Below are 17,450 nucleotides of genomic sequence, written 5' to 3'. Positions count from 1 at the left end.
TTAGTAATCAACACACTCATAAGAAAGTTTTATTATTAATCCTGCATACCAAGCATATTAGGATTTTAAACAAATTACCATGCTATTAAGACTCTCAAAATAATCTAAGTGAAGCATGAGAGATCAATAGTTTCTATAAAACAAATCCACCACCATGCTCTAAAAGATATAAGTGAAGCACTAGAGCAAAATTATAAAACTCAAAAGATATAAGTGAAGCACTAGAGTAAAACTATAGAGCTCAAAAGATATAAGTGAAGCACATAGAGTATTCTATCAAATTCCAAATCATGTATGGCTCTCTCAAAAGGTGTGTACAGCAAGGGTGATTGTGGTAGACTAACAAGCAAAGACTCAAATCATAAAAGACGCTCCAAGAAAAACACATATCATGTGGTGAATAAAAATATAACTCCAAGTAAAATTACCGATAGAAGTAGACGAAAGAGGGGATGCCTTCCGGGGCATCCCCAAGCTTTGGCTTTTAGGTGTCCTTAGATTATCTTGGGGGTTCCATGGGCATCCCCAAGCTTAGGCTCTTTCTACTCCTTGTTCCATAACCCATCAAATCTTTACCCAAAACTTGAAAATTTCACAACACAAAACTTAAAGTAGAAAATCTCGTGAGCTCCGTTAGCGAAAGAAAACAAAAAACCACTTCAAGGTACTGTAATGAACTCATTCTTTATTTATATGGGTGTTATACCTACTGTATTCCAACTTCTCTATGGTTCATAAACTATTTTACTAGCCATAGATTCATCAAAATAAGCAAACAACACACGAAAAACAGAATCTGTCAAAAACAGAACAGTGTGTAGTAATCTGTAGCTAGCGCAAGATCTGGAAACCCAAAAATTCTAAAATAAATTGCTGGACGTGAGGAATTTATCTATTAATCATATTCAAAAATAATTAACTAAATAGCACTCTCCAAATAAAAATGACAGCAGTTCTCGTGAGCGCTAAAGTTTCTGTTTTTTACAGCAAGTTCAATAAGACTTTCCCCAAGTCTTCCCAACGGTTCTACATGGCACAAACACTAATTAAACACAAAAAACACAACCAGAATATAGGATAAATAATTTATTTATTAAATAACAGCAAGGAAAAATATTGGGTTGTCTCCCAACAAGCGCTTTTCTTTAAAGCCTTATAGCTAGGCATTGGTAATTTTAATGATGCTCACAAGAAAGACAAAAATTGAAGCACAAAAGGAGCATCATAAAGCATGTGACAAATACATCTAAGTCTAACATAATTCCTATGCATAGGCATCTTAAAGGCAAACAAATTACCATAGCAAGCAAAAACTAGCATATGCATGGAAGCGGAAAGAAACAATAGCAATCTCAACATAACGAGAGGTAATTTAGTAACATGGAAATTTCTAAAACCATATTTTCCTCTCTCATAGTAATTACATGTAGGATCATAAGAAAATTCAACAATATAGGTATCACAAAACATATTCTTAACAGTATCCATATGTATGCAAAGTTGACACTCTTCCAAAATAGTGGGATTAACATTAACTAAAGTCATGACCTTTCCAAACCCACTTTTAATATTATTGTAAACATTATAATCAATCTCATATTCATCATGAGGTTTAAATAAATTTTCAAGATCAAAAGAAGAATCACCCCAATCATGATCATTGCAACAAGTAGAGGACATAGTAAAACTAGCATCCCCAAGCTTAGGGTTTTGCATATTATTAGCACAATTGACATTCATAGAATTTATACTATCATCATTGCAATCATGCTTTCTATTCAAAGATCTATCGTGAATCGCTTCATAAAGTAATTCATCACACTTCTCAGATTCACGAATTTCAAGCAAAACCTCATAAAGATAATCTAGTGCACAAAACTCACTAGCAATTAGTTCATCATAATTGGATCTCTTAAAAATATTAGCAAGTGGATGAGGATCCATAGATCTTAGGTTCTCTATTTAGTAATAAATAAACAACTATTCCAACCATACGAGCAAACAAGAAACGGGCAAAAGAGGCAAATGGGAAAGAGAGGGAGGATAGAGAGAGAGAGAGGGCGGATAAAACGGCAAGGGTGAAGTGGGGGAGAGGAAAACGAGAGGCAAATGGCAAATAATGTAATGCGGGAGATAGGGATTGTGATGGGTACTTGGTATGTTGACTTTTGCGCAGAATCCCCGGCAACGGTGCCAGAAATTCTTCTTGCTACCTCTTGAGCACTGCGTTGGATTTCCCCGAAGAGGAGAGGATGATGCAGCAAAGTAGCGTAAGTATTTCCCTCAGTTTTTGAGAACCAAGGTATCAATCCAGTAGGAGGCTACGCGCGAGTCCCTCGTACCTACACAAAAACAATAGCTCAACGCAACCAACGCGCTTAGGGGTTGTCGATCCCTTCACGGTCACTTACGAAAGTGAGATCTGATAGAGATGATAAATAATATTTTTGGTATTTTTGGTATAGAGATGCAAAGTGAAAAGTAAAAGGCAAAGTAAAAAAGCAAAGCAATAATAAGGTGATGAAGATTGATATGATGAGAAAGAGACCCGGGGGCCATAGGTTTCACTAGTGGCTTCTCTCAAGAGCATAAGTATTCTACGGTGGGTGAACAAATTACTGTTGAGCAATTGACAGAATTGAGCATAGTTATGAGAATATCTAGGTATGATCATGTATATAGGCATCACGTCCGAGACAAGTAGACCGACTCCTGTCTGCATCTACTACTATTACTCCACTCATTGACCGCTATCCAGCATTCATCTAGAGTATTAAGTTAAAAACAGAGTAACACCTTAAGCAAGATGACATGATGTAGAGGGATAGTTTCATGCAATATGATAAAAAAAACCATCTTGTTATCCTCGATGGCAACAATACAATACGTGCCTTGCTGCCCCTTCTGTCACTGGGAAAGGATAGCGCAAGATCAAACCCAAAGCTAAGCACTTCTCCCATGGCAAGAAAAACCAATCTAGTAGGCCAAACCAAACTGATAATTCGAAGAGACTTGCAAAGATAACCAATCATACATAAAAGAATTCAAAGAAGATTCAAATATTATTCATAGATAGACTGGATCATAAACCCACAATTCATCGGTCTCAACAAACACATCGCAAAAAGAAAATTACATCGAATAGATCTCCACGAGAGAGGGGGAGAACATTGTATTGAGATCCAAAAAGAGAGAAGAAGTCATCTAGCTACAAACTATGGGCCCGTAGGTTTGAAGTAAACTACTCACACTTCATCGGAGGGGCTTGGATGATGATGTAGAAGCTCTCCGTGATCGATGCCCCCTCCGGCTGAGCTCCGGAACAGGCCCCAAGATGGGATCTCGTGGATACAGAAAGTTGTGGTGGTGGAATTAGGTTTTTGGATCCGTCTCTGATCATTTGGGGGTACGTGGATATATATATATAGGAGGAAGAAGTACGTCAGTGGAGCAACGGGGGGCCCACGAGGGTGGAGGGCGCGCCTGGGGGGGCACGCGCGCCCCCCTACATTGTGGCCTCCTGTTAATTGGCTTAACGTAGGGTCCAAGTCTCCTGAGTTGTATTCGGTGAGAAAATCACGTTCCCGAAGGTTTCATTCCGTTTGGACTCCGTTTGATATTCCTTTTCTCTGAAACCCTAAAGCAGGTAAAAAACAGCAATTCTGGGCTGGGCCTCCGGTTAATAGGTTAGTCCCAAAAATAATATAAAAGTGGATAATAAAGCCCAATATGTCCAAAACAGTAGATAATATATCATGGCGCAATCAGAAATTATAGATAGGTTGGAGACGTATCAGCCACCTGACACTACTTCCTAAGCACTCTTGACAAAAGATGAGTTGGCAAGATCAGATGAACTTTGTGAGCTTCAACAGCAAGAAGGTAGTTGCTAGAGTCAAGTTACAGTTGCATGCTTCTTTATATGTAGTCTCACAGTTCGATGTATGATACGTCTCCAACGTATCTATAATTTTGATTGCTCCATGCTATATTATCTACTGTTTTGGACTATATTGAGCTTTATTTTCCACTTTTGTATTACTTTTGGGACTAACCTATTAACCCGAGGCCCAGCCCAGAATTGTTGTTTTTGCCTATTTTAGTGTTTCGAAGAAACGGAATATCAAACGGAGTCCAAACAGAATGAAACCTTTGGGAGCGTGATTATCTCACCGAATATGATCCAGGAGACTTGGACCCCCTGTCAAGAAAGCCAGGAGGTGGCCACGAGGGTGGGGGCGCGCCCTCCCCCCTAGGGCGCGCCCCCTGCCTCGTGGGCCCCTCGTTGCTCCACCGACGTACCTCTTCCTCCTATATATACCTACATACCCCCGAACGATCAGAGACGGAGCCAAAAACCTAATTCCACTCGCTGCAACTTTCTGTATCCACGAGATCCCATCTTGGGGCCTGTTCCGGAGCTCCGCCGGAAGGGGAATCCACCACGGAGGGCTTCTACATCATCATAGCCCCTCCGATGAAGTGTGAGTAGTTTCCCTCAGACCTTCGGGTCCATAGTTAGTAGCTAGATGGCTTCTTCTCTCTTTTTGGATCTCAATACAATGTTCTCCCCCTCTCTCGTGGAGATATATTCGATGTAATCTTCTTTTTGCGGTGTGTTTGGTGAGATCGATGAATTGTGGGTTTATGATCAAGATTATCTATGAGCAATATTTGAATCTTCTCTGAATTCTTTTATGTATGATTGGTTATCTTTGCAAGTCTCTTTGAATTATCCATTTGGTTTGGCCAACTAGATTGGTAGTTCTTGCAATGGGAGAAGTGCTTAGCTTTGGGTTCAATCTTGCAATGTCCTTTCCCAGTGACAGAAGGGGCAGCAAGGCACGTATTGTATTGTTGCCATCGAGGATAACAAGATAGGGTTTTTATCATATTGCATGAATTTATCCCTCTACATCATATCATCTTGCTTAAGGCGTTACTCTGTTTTCATTAACTTAATACTCTACATGTATGTTGGATAGTGGTCGATGAGTGGAGTAATAGTAGTAGATGCAGGCAGGAGTCGATCTACTTGTCTCGGACATGATGCCTATATACATGATCATACCTAGATACTCTCATAACTATGCTCAATTATGTCAATTGCTCAATAATAATTCGTTCACCCACCGTAAAATACTTATGCTCTTGAGAGAAGCCACTAGTGAAATCTATGGCCCCCAGGTCTATTCTCTATCATATTAATCTTCTATCACTTTATTATTGCTTTGCTTTTTTACTTTGCTTTTTATTTTACTTTGCATCTTTATACCAAAAATACCAAAAATATCATCTATCATCTCTATCAGATCTCACTCTCGTAAGTGACCGTGAAGGGATTGACAACCCCTAATCGCGTTGGTTGCGTTGAGCTATTTGTTTTGTGTAGGTACGAGGGACTCGCGCGTAGCCTCCTACTGGATTGATACCTTGGTTCTAAAAAACTGAGGGAAATACTTACGCTACTTTGCTGCATCATCCTCTCCTATTCGGGAAAATCCAACGCAGTACTTAAGAGGTAGTAAGAAGAATTTCTGGCGCCGTTGCCGGGGAGGTCTTCGCAAAAGTCAACATACCAAGTACCCATCACAATCCCTATCTCTCGCATAACATTATTTGCCATTTGCCTCTCGTTTTCCTCTCCCTGGCCCACTTCACCCTTGCCGTTTTATTTGCCCTCTCCTTTTCCGTTTGCCTTTTTCTTGCTTGCTTTTTGTTTGCTCGTGTGTTGGGTTGCTTGCTTGTCATTATGGCTAGTCTTATATCTTCTCCGTTGTCTCCCGAGAATGAAGTTCTAAATTTTAAACAAAGGGAGGGATAAAATCTAAAAGATGCTTGGTACAGAATTTGCAATGCTCAAAATAGATCTACCAGGAAGCAATCTACTTCAGTTCTTCTCGGCAATTTTTATGTAGGTGCTAATCCTTGGTATAGATATATCCTTGATACCATTACCGGAGGGAATTTCTTGGGTAGCCACACTTTTGACTCTTATAATGCTATGATAGATTTATTTGGCTCACCACCTCTCTTGGTTAATGGAACTATGTTAACTTTGGAGCATGTAATGCAAAAACTCAAAATTATCGAAAATAAAGTTGCTACCGTTGAGTTAATTGAAAATCTAGATAAAAAGATCCACAATCAAATTACCCAATATGGATCTAAGGTAGGAGTAACTTTGAAAATATTAAGGAGAAGGAACCCATACTTAATGAGAAAATAAATCAAGATTCTACTAGAATCGATAAACTTGATGGTATCATTACCAATTTGGGAACCGCTTTTTCTTCCGTAAAGAATACTCCAAGTCCTCCTACTAAAATTGCCAAGCTTATGTATGTTCCTAAAAGTAAGGGTGAATCCTCTAGTAAGGAAATTGCGGGTCTTAAATCTATAAGTATTCATCCCAATCTTTTTGCTATCATTAAGGAACCATTTGTTACGGATTATTTTTTTGATTTTGTGCCTAAAAGTTTGATAATTACTAAAAAGAAAGAAATTCCTAAAGCTGGTAGATGTCTCATTGAAGAATTGCCTACCAAAGATGGCAACACCTAGATCTATCCTTGCTTTTATGCCTAGCTAAGGGCATTAAACGATAGCGCTTGTTGGGAGGCAACCCAATTTTATTTTAGTTTTTTGCTTTTTGCTTCTGTTTAGGAATAAATAATTTGTATACCTTCCGGTTAGATGTGTTTTTGTATTTTAATTAGTGTTTGTGCCAAGTAAAACCGTTAGGATTACCTACGGTAGTAGTTATGTTGATTCTGCTGCAGAAAACAAAAACTTTGTGTGCACAAGATTAGTTTTCATAAATCATAGGAACGTACTTTTTAGTTGATTCTTTTTGCTGTAGATCAATAAACAAATTATCTAGAACTTTTAATTTGGCTGAATATTTCACGTTCCAGAAGTTTGCATTAGTTACAGATTACTACAGACTGTTCTGATTTTGACAGATTCTGTTTTTCGTGTGTTGTTTGCTTATTTTGATGAATCTATGGCTAGTAAAATAGTTTATAATCCATAGAGAAGTTGGAATATAGTAGGTTTAACACCAATATAATAAAGAATGAGTTCATTACAGTACCTTGAAGTGGTGTTTTGTTTTCTTTCGCTGACGGGGCTCATGAGATTTCTGTTGAGTTTTGTGTTGTGAAGTTTTCAAGTTTTGGGTGAAATCTTTTGATGGATTATGGAACAAGGAGTGGCAAGAGCCTAAGCTTGGGGATTCCCATGGCACCCCCAAGATAATATAAGGACACCAAAAAGTCAAAGCTTGGGGATGCCCCGGAAGGCATCCCCTCTTTCGTCTACTTCCATCGGTAACTTTACTTAGAGCTATATTTTTATTCACCACATGATATGTGTTTTGCTTGGAGCGTCTTGTATCATTGTATCATTTGAGTCTTTGTTTTTTAGTTTACCACAATCATCCTTACTGTACACGCCTTTTGAGAGAGCCATACATGATTTGGAATTTGTTAGAATACTCTATGTGATTCACTTATATCCTTTGAGCTATATAGTTTTGCTTTAGTGCTTCACTTATATCTTTTAGAGCACGGTGGTGGATTTGTTTTATAAAAACCATTGATCTCTCGTTCTTCACTTAGATTATTTTGAGAGTCTTAAATAGCATGGTAGTTTGCTTAATAATTTTAATCTACTCGGTATTCAAGATTTGTAAAGCTTTCTTTTGAGTGCGTTGACTACTAAGAAAAGTTTGATGCTTGATAATTGTTTTGAGATATGGAGGTGATAATATTAGAGTCATGCTAGTTGAGTAGTTGTGAAATTGAGAAATACTTGTGTTGAAGGTTGCAAGTCCCGTAGCATGTACGTATGGTAAACATTGTGTAACAAATTTGAAACATGAGATATTCTTTGAGTGTCTTCCCTTGTGTGGAGGTCGGGGGCGCGCGATGGTTAACTCCTACCAACCTTCCCCCTAGGAGCATGTGCGTAATGCTTGGTTTTGATGACTTGTAGATTTTTGCAATAAGTATGCGAGTTCATTATGACTAACGTTGAGTCCATGGATTATACGCACTCTCACGCTTTCACCATTGCTAGCCTCTCTAGTACCGCGCAATTTTTGCCGATGCATTACACCCACCATATACCTTCCTCAAAACAGCCACCATACCTACCTATTATGGCATTCCCATAGCCATTCCGAGATATATTGCCATGCAACTTTCCACCGTTCCATTCATCATGACACATTCATCATTGTCATATTGCCTAGCATGATCACGTAATTGACATAGTATTTGTGGCAAAGCCACCACTCATAATTCTTTCATACATGTCGCTCTTGAGTCATTGCCCATCCCAGTACACCGCCGGATGCATTCGTATAGAGTCATACTTTGTTCTAGTATCGAGTTGTAATAATTGAGTAGTAAATAAATAGAAGTGTGATGATCATCATTCTAGAGCATTGTCCCAAGTGAGGAATAATAAAAAAGAGAAAGCCATAAAAAAGGAAGGCCCAAAAAATGAGAGAAAATAGAGAAGGGACAATGCTACTATCTCTTTTTCCACACTTGTGCTTCAAAGTAGCACCATGTTCTTCATGATAGAGAGTATCTTGTTTTGTCACTTTCATATACTAGTGGGAATTTTTCATTATAGAACTTGGCTTGTATATTCCTACGATGGGCCTCCTGAAGTGCCCTAGGTCTTCGTGAGCAAGCAAGTTGGATGCACACCCACTTAGTTGCATTTTGTTGAGCTTTCATACATTTATAGCTCTTAGTGCATCCGTTGCATGGCAATCCCTACTCCTCACATTGATATCTATTAATGGGCATCTCCATAGCCCGTTGATACGCCTAGTTGATGTGAGACCATCTTCTCCTTTTTGTCTTCTCCACAACCAACATATTCTATTCCACATATAGTGCTATGTCCATGGCTCACACTCATATATTGCGTGAAAGTTGAAAGAGTTTGAAAATTCTAAAAGTATGAAACAATTGCTTGGCTGAAACCGGGGTTGTGCATGATTTGAGTATTTTGTGTGACGAAGATGAAGTATGATTAAACCATATGATTTTGTAGAGATGAACTTTCTTTGGCCATGTTATTTTGAGAAGACATAATTGCTTAGTTAGTATGCTTGAAGTATTATTATTTTTATGTCAATATGAACTTTTGTCTTGAATCTTTCTAATCTGGATATTCATAGCACAATTAAGAAGAATTACATTGAAATTATGCCAAGTAGCACTCCGCATCAAAAATTATCTTTTTTATCATTTACCTACTCGAGGACGAGCAGGAATTAAGCTTGGGGATGCCTGATACGTCTCCAACGTATCTATAATTTTTGATTGCTCCATGTTATATTATCTACTGTTTTGGACTATATTGGGCTTTATTTTCCACTTTTATATTACTTTTGGGACTAACCTATTAACCGGAGGCCCAACCCAGAATTGTTGTTTTTTTGCCTATTTCAGTGTTTTGAAGAAACGGAATCCAAACGGAATAAAACCTTCGGAAGCGTGATTTTCTCACCGAATATGATCCATGAGACTTGGACCCCCGTCAAGAATGCCAGGAGGTGGCCACGAGGGTGGGGGCGCGCCCTCCCCCCTAGGGCGCGCCCCCATGCCTCGTGGGTCCCCGTTGCTCCACCGACATACCTCTTCCTCCGATATATACCTATGTACCCTCGAACGATCAGATACGGAGCCAAAAACCTAATTCCACCGCCACAATTTTCTGTATCCACGAGATCCCATCTTGGGGCCTGTTCTGGAGCTCCGCTGGAAGGGGAATCCACCACGGAGGGCTTCTACATCATCATAGCCCCTCCGATGAAGTGTGAATAGTTTACCTCAGACCTTCGGGTCCATAGTTAGTAGCTAGATGGCTTCTTCTCTCTTTTTGGATTTCAATACAATGTTCTCCCCCTCTCTCGTGGAGATCTATTCGATGTGATCTTCTTTTTGCGGTGTGTTTGTTGAGATCGATGAATTATGGGTTTATGATCAAGATTATCTATGAGCAATATTTGAATAGGCTCAGCAGAGAGGTCCCCGCCGGTCTACATCCTAAGCGCTCAGAGGTCTTGGGCCCATCGCCCTTTGCACCGCGAGTCGTTGTGCGCAAGGGGATACTAGCACCACCTCTGCCTGGATGGCGCGATCCGGCCCGGCCACAATGCTAAACTGGACGTCTGACAAAGCTCTAGCTAATACTACGACGCCGAGGCCCATAACTATTCTCGTGTGGCGGTTAGTGCGTATAGGCCAGTGGCCAACTCAGAACAAATACCCAAACCTGTTAGTGCATTATTAAAAGAAGTGACGGCTGTTGGGACAAGTCCGTGGCTACCACCCCTCCTGGGTGATACCGCTAAACAGCCAGGTGCCACTGTAACATCTTACGGGTGCTCTCCGAGCCCGCCCGACTTTCACAAAGGTCTCAAGTAAAGTCAAGGTAACCATGTGTCCAAACATCAAGGGGGAAACCCCAAGGAATCACCCTCGGTGGATTCCACTCGATGTAATCATCAAGGTGAACATGGGAGGAATCACCCTCGAGGTTCACACTTGAGGGTTTGCATGACAGAGTCGTATCGGGAATGGTGAAGGAGGAATCACACTCGATGACCACGACCGAATAACTGCATTATAGATTTATCATCAGGAGTGTGTTACGAGCTATCACCCTCGACACTCAATAGTAACTATGAAGAGTCGTACAACTAAAGGGGTGAAGTGATGTGTCGGTCTCTGGTCGTCGATCACATTGATCGAGTCATCGATGATGAAGCAGGGGCAATAGGGACAAGGTGGGGGTCACTGATGGATCACTAACCAACCTATGCTAAGAAGTTTAGAATAAGTAGGTCGGTAACAATAGTAGGTAAAAAAGCAGGTTATGCATCAGAATAGGAGCAAACAATAACAATAGCAAAATCTAATGCAAGCAAGAGAGAATGAAATGGGCAATATCAGAATGGTCAAAGGGAGGGCTTACCTGGAAGCTCTGCTGAAAAGGAAGAAGGGTCGTCGTCAATGTAGTCGAACACCGGGGCATCAGCAGCGGTCTCGGGGTCTACTAGAGAGAAGAGGGGGAAGAAACAATAAATACAGAGAAAACAAGTGCAATATTAGGCATGACAAGACAATACGCAGTGCTAAGGTTGTTCTAATGCAGTGTTGCACAATATAGGTTATGGGAAAAGACATCCGGGAAAGTTTTCCTGAAGTTTGGCATTTTCGGACAGATGAAACGGAAGGGGACGGTTGCATGTTCGCTATGCTAGGGGCACATGATAGATGAACAGAGAGTGTAGTCGGATTTGTCTCGTTTTTCTGAGCAACTTTCACGTATAAAACTTTTTCATCCGAGCTATGGATTATTTTCTATGATTTTCTAAAGTTTTAGCAATATTCTGAAATTATTGCTAATTCAAAAATAAATGCTAAAATGCTAGATGCACCCAACACAAGGTACACAGAACTGTACCCAGTGGCTCACAGGCGGGCCAAGGGGTCCCAGTTGACCAGTCAACGTTTGACTGGTCAACTGGGGGTGGGGCCCCTGTCATTGGTTCATTTGACTAATTACAGATTAAACAGTTTGTTAAATAAGTTAATTAACTTTTTTATTGATTAATTAGCTAAGTAATTTATAATTATTTTTGTTTTCTATTTTTAAATCTTTTTATTTTATTTTACAGAACAGGGGCGGGCCCCAGCTGTCATACCCCCAGGGGGCCTAGCGGGCGATGGGCGTCACGGGGGCGGGCGCGGGCGCCCGCCCAAACGGTCACGGTAGAGGGGGGATGCGCCAGGGCGCCGGCGCCGGACGACGGAGGTGGCCGCGGGGATCGCAGGCGGCGTAGTGGGGCGGCAGAGGAGGCGGCGCGGGCAAGTAGCGTCGCACGGGGAGGGGCAAGTGCGGGCAGGGCGGCGCAACAGTGAGCGGGGCGAGCGCGCGGATGGACGAAGTTGCAGCAGGCGGCGGCACGAGGCGACTGGGCGCCGGCGGGCACACGGCAAAGGCGGCCAACGGCGCGCGGGCTTGGCGACGGCGGGCGTGGGGGCAGGGGGCGAGGGACGACGCGGCACGCACGGGGCCAGCAGCGGCAGGAAGTAGCGCAACGCAAGCAGTCCGCAGCAATGGCAGGAGTAGAGAGGCGATTGCGAGCCTGCGTGAGGCAAGGTGCCGGGGCGCGGGAGGGGCCGGTGGGGAGGCCTGTTTGGCGCGGCCATCACGCGGTGAGCGTGTCCACGCAGCCCGCTGTGGGCGCTCGCCTACGACGGCTACGGCGACGAACTGAAAGTGGGAAACAGTGGAGTCGAGGGAGAACTCATGTTGAGGCACATGGCGGCCGGCGGGAGCTTAGGGGTGCACAGGTTTGGCCGGATCGACGACGAATGACGACGATGATCCGAGGAAGAAGACGAAGTGGGCGATAGCGCTGGTGGTCCTCCTCATCGATCCAGGGTCGTAGGCGAAGCAGAGGAGCACAGAAGACATGTTGGACACGGGCCCAGGGCGTGGGGTGACGAAGGCCACGCCGGTGAGCTTGGTCATGGCGATGGCGGTTCGGTGTAGCGAGGGGGAGAAAGAAGATGGATCTGGGAGGGGAGAAAAGAGCGTGAGGGAAGGGGGGAGTGGATGAGGGGAGCGCGAGGGCAAGTGGGAGGGGGCGAGGGGAGCCCGAGGCATCGGGGGATCTTATCCCCTCGCCCATAACGCCGACGAGCTGGTCGGGTGGCGACCGAGGACGGGCCGGGGGGGGGGGGGGGAGTGGGCTGGCTGGGTGGGCTAAGGCCCAAGGGGAGTTTTCCTTTTTTCTTTTTATTTAGCTTTTCTTTTCCTTTTAAATAGTTTCTGGTTCCTAATTTCTTTCCATATAGTTTTAGTCTTATATAATACAATTCTTGCACCTAAATTAGTGTCACAAATTAGGACTCTGCCAGATTTAAGTTTGGCACTTAAATCAGCTAGTTGGTATTTTTATAATTTTAAAAAGCATTTAATTATTTGTTATAGCCACTGTTTTCTTCACCAAAGGGCATTTAAATACTTTGTAAAGAAATGTTGGTTCACCACCATAATTAGTTATGGAATATTTGTAATACTCTAAACATTTTAGTTTTGACATTTGAAAACTTTAGTTGTTTGACTTTATTTTAAATTTGAAATTTGAATTAGTTTGAACTAGCATGGGACCTAGCAACAATAAAATTATGACATGACATCATTAGCAGGGGATTACTATAGCTCAATTATTCGGGCGTTACAAATCTCCTCCATTATAAGAAATCTTGTTCCAAGATTTTAGGAGGTAGACGAAAACAAAACTGGATATTCATCTCGAAGACGATCCTCGAGTTCCCAAATGGCTTCATCTTCAGAATGATTTGACCACGAAACTTAAGAATTTGATAGCCCCCATACGAGCGTGGCGTTCAGCTTGAACGAGAACGAGGATCGAATGCTCTCCGTAAGTGAGATCATCTTGCAAGGGTTGAGTTTTATAAGTCATGTGGTTGTTGCAATAAGACTTGCAACTCAGGGCATCGTCCATTACATTAGCCTTGCCGGGGTATAAGAAATACGTAGTCATAGTCTGGAATCGTTTTCATACATCCTTGCTTTCGGAGATTCAGATCTAGTTGAGTAAACAGATACTTCATACTGTTAAAGTTAAGAGAAACGTTTGGGACCGGGGCACCGGCCGAAGCTTCGGCCAGTCCAGTCCACGCGCGCGCGATGCGACCCACTCACGAGCAACCACGTGGCGTGATGGACCCGAGACGACTAGTCCTCCTTCCTTTTCTCTTCTTCCTCTCGTGTATCTCTCTCTTTCTCTCTCCCCGCTGCCATGGTCAACGCATCACCCCGCGCCGCAGGCCTCCCAGGCGTGCCGCCGTTCAGCAGATCTGGCCGCCCTCGACCAGATCCGCGCGGATCCACGTGCATCGGAGCTCTTCCTACCTCGCCGGACCCGGCCACGCCGGAGCTGCAACCAGCCATGGCAGGATTGCACCTCGCGGCACAAATTTGCTGGAACCTCGACGTCACGGCGAGATGACGAATGATCATTATTTTTTGCTACAACTGTGTTTTGATTTTGCTACTACCATAGAGTTTTTTTGCTGGAACCGATGGTATTTTTTGCTTCAATCAGAGATGCGCGGTAGCTGGGGAGGCTGGCGAGTGCTGCAACCGTTGACAGGAAAGCTTCAACCCAAGATTAAAAATGCGTCAACCGTATATACAGAAAGCTATAAGCGATCGGTGCTATCAAGGAAAGCTACAACCGTCTATATAAAACGCTACAACCTTTGATGAAAAAAAGCTTCAACCGAACGATAGAGAAAAGCTTTCACCCAAACGCTGCTCAAAAAGAAAAAAGTTTCAATCGTTTATAGAAATGCTTCCACCGTAGAGGGGAAAAGCTTTAACCATTGAGATAAAAGCTACAACCGTGTCAATTTTTTGCTACTACTGTCTGTGTTTTTGCTACATCCATTCATGCGGCCATGGTCCTTTTTTTACGACTGAGGTGTGACCGGCGACGACGGGATGACATTTTTGTTGCAACATCCTCGTTTTTTGCTACCATTGGCGCTGTGTTTTGCTACATCCGATTAACATTTTTGCTACAATAACGACGCTGATGGATTTTTTTTGCTGCAACCGTTGTCTTCATTTGCTACGACTGACACGGGAAAATGCTACCACGTGGCATCTCTGTTTTTTGCTGGAACCATTCATCGGTGAGGCGGAGCTGCATCCATGGCACTCCGATGAGCAGCGGGGGCAGCGAGCGGTCGGGGTGAGCTGAGTCCCGGAGCGCGGGGCGGCGAGCGGACTGGACGAGCTGAATCGCGGAGCTGCATCCATGGCGCTCCGACGGGCGGCCGAGGCGGCGAGCGGTCAGCTCCAACCGGCGGCCAGGGCGGCGAGCTGAGTGCCGGAGCATGGGGTGGCCCCGACGGGCGATCGGCACGGCGAGCGCTCGGGAAGACGAGGACAAGGTAAAAAAATAGAAGAGAAGCTTGGATCTGACGGTGTTGCATAGTAGATCAGGCGGCTGAGAGTAGACCGGCCTAAGGACAAGGTAAAAAAATAGAAGAGAAGCTTGGATCTGACGGTGTTGCATAGTAGATCGGGCGGCTGGGAGCAGACCGGCCGAAACATTCGGCCGGTGCGCCGGCGACTAGAGGTGCCCTAAAGTTAATTAACATGTGTTAATTATGGGGGAATCTCCCCTTGTCTAACCGCAGGCAGTTGCCATATTTGCAACCGTCGCGTCGATTTTCTTCTTCCCAGAACAGACGCCTCCTGTGATCGATCACGTCTGTTCCATCTGTATAAATACTTGGATCATCTAATGAAAGGATAACTGGATTCATTACTATCGATTGTCTCTCGTTTTCAACACGTTATCAGCACGCTCTTACAGAGAGCAATAGGACAAGGCGGAGGCAGCCCCGACGAACTGCCGAACTTCAGACCGGCCCCAAGCGGCGGCGTGGTGAGCCCGGACCCGGCGCTGAACAGCGCAAGGGGACACGCGCGCTCCCAGCCATCGGCCGTGACTCTCGGGTCTCGGCATAGCGCGGCGGTGCCCGCCTTCGGCCGGCGAAACGGTCCCGATCTCCCAGCAGCGGCGCCGACGATGGGCACTACTTCGTCTCGATTGATTGGCCTCGAGAAATAGACAAGTCGGGGTCAGGGGAGATCAAGCAACCACCAGATAGCAAAGTCTTGATCTAATTACTACATGAACAAGGTGCTACTTTCCGATTTTATTTTTGCAAACAACAAAAGCTATCGTCAGGAACTAGTACCTTTGGCATTTGTCTTCAGGCAAGCAACAGCCAGAAGAACAGCAACATCTTCTTGGTTGTGGCACAACACATCCCTCCCGGCCAGGTCTCCATCGCGCAGAGGCTCTGGCTGGAGGTCGTGAGAGCGGTGCCCAGCCCGCAACAGTGGCGACGCCCATGGTGCAGCCATGGACTTCTTTCTCGGCGTGAGACGGAGGCGCTCACCGCGAGGGCGGTGCTACCGACCAGCGGCGCGGCCTCGACGCTGCTCCCAGGACGGTGGTGCCTATGGCCATGGCTCCCGGCCGGGCTCCTCGGAGGCGTGGCCGCCTAGGCGCGCGGGTGGCGGCATACTACTGTCGGCCGATGACGCAACAGCGTCGCTCTCCGGCGTGTCTGCGCGCGGTGGCAGCGGCGGCAACACAGCAAGTCCTGCGGCGCAGAGACCTCCGGCAGAGCAGCGATGTAAGCCTATGGCCACCCGCGCCTCGGCCGTTTCCGCGGCGACGCCTCCCGGCGGAACTGTCGCATAGGCGTGGCGGCCGTGCCCTAGACCACAGACCTCGCGTGGCGTGGTAGCACCCGAGGCCACCAACGGCACGCGGCGGCGGTCCTCTCCGCCGGCGAGGAAGCCCTCGCGGGGACAGCAAGGCCGGCGGCGGTTAATCCCATGAGGAACCGCTCGGGAGAGAAAGTAGATGGTGGATAAGGAACCTTATCCTTCGCTATTTTGCACTCAAATCCCTGTATTTGCACGGATTAGCAAAGCAGCCGGAAACAGTGTCCAGGCCAATTTTTGCAATAATCCCCTTCTTTCCTGGGGTTCACAAATTGATCCTGTTAACAGTATACTGTTTACTATTATTTGCTGTCTTAGACACTGTTGATTACTGCATCTTCTGTTGAGTGTAACATTCCAGAAAATACGTGGTTATTGTATGTGGCATGTTCAATGTGTTTGCTTTTTGGCAATACCTATAACATGTCCTATTAGCACGATGACATTGTTTTGTGATTGAGATTAAGTTTTCTCGCACAACAATACTGTTTTGCGATTGAGAAATATAATTTTTTTTCTCACAAAACAATCTCAATGCGATTGAGATTAATTTTCTCTCGCAAAATACTAATTCACCTTGCTAAATTATCTTGCAACTTGATACAAGATCATCTCATTTAATTTGAGGTCGGTAAAATTCAAGTTTACACTTGAGCATCAAGTTTGCAGCATCATTATTATTCACTACATTAGTAGTATTTTTCTGTTGAGTACCGAGATGTATTCCAGATCTTAAGTTGACATAATACATTTCCACGTTTATCACGTGTTGAGATTAATTATGTCCATTTGCAGTAGAGATTTTTAATCTCTTACAAAGATAAATTCAGTGCCTCTACAGTACTGTTTCTCCGTTGAGTACAAGGTATTCCGGAATATTTCTATGATGTATCTATTTCCATGTTAACCACATGTTGAGATTAATACGTCTATTTGCAATTGAGATTTTCAATTTCTTGCAAATACGGATGCAAAATTCAAGGTGATTTCTTCAAATTGATTCTTGAGATCACACAGTAGTCATATGGATCTACTGCCTCTGCAGATTGTCGATGACTACTGATAAAGCC

General features: G+C 44.1%; 1 long non-coding RNA gene across 1 annotated transcript; it reads right to left on the bottom strand.

The window, feature by feature from the left end:
• Window positions 1–15,383: 15,383 nt before the first annotated feature.
• LOC125538828 lies at window positions 15,384–16,499 on the bottom strand. Its single transcript, XR_007296519.1, has 2 exons — window positions 15,843–16,499; window positions 15,384–15,700 (listed from the first exon to the last, which is right to left on the bottom strand). It is a non-coding gene; the product is annotated as an uncharacterized LOC125538828 (long non-coding RNA).
• Between the last annotated feature and the right edge of the window lie 951 nt (window positions 16,500–17,450).

Source organism: Triticum urartu, chromosome 2 (assembly GCF_003073215.2).
Source record: "Triticum urartu cultivar G1812 chromosome 2, Tu2.1, whole genome shotgun sequence".
NCBI lineage: Eukaryota > Viridiplantae > Streptophyta > Magnoliopsida > Poales > Poaceae > Triticum > Triticum urartu.
This window is presented reverse-complemented; position numbering and strand designations above follow the sequence as displayed.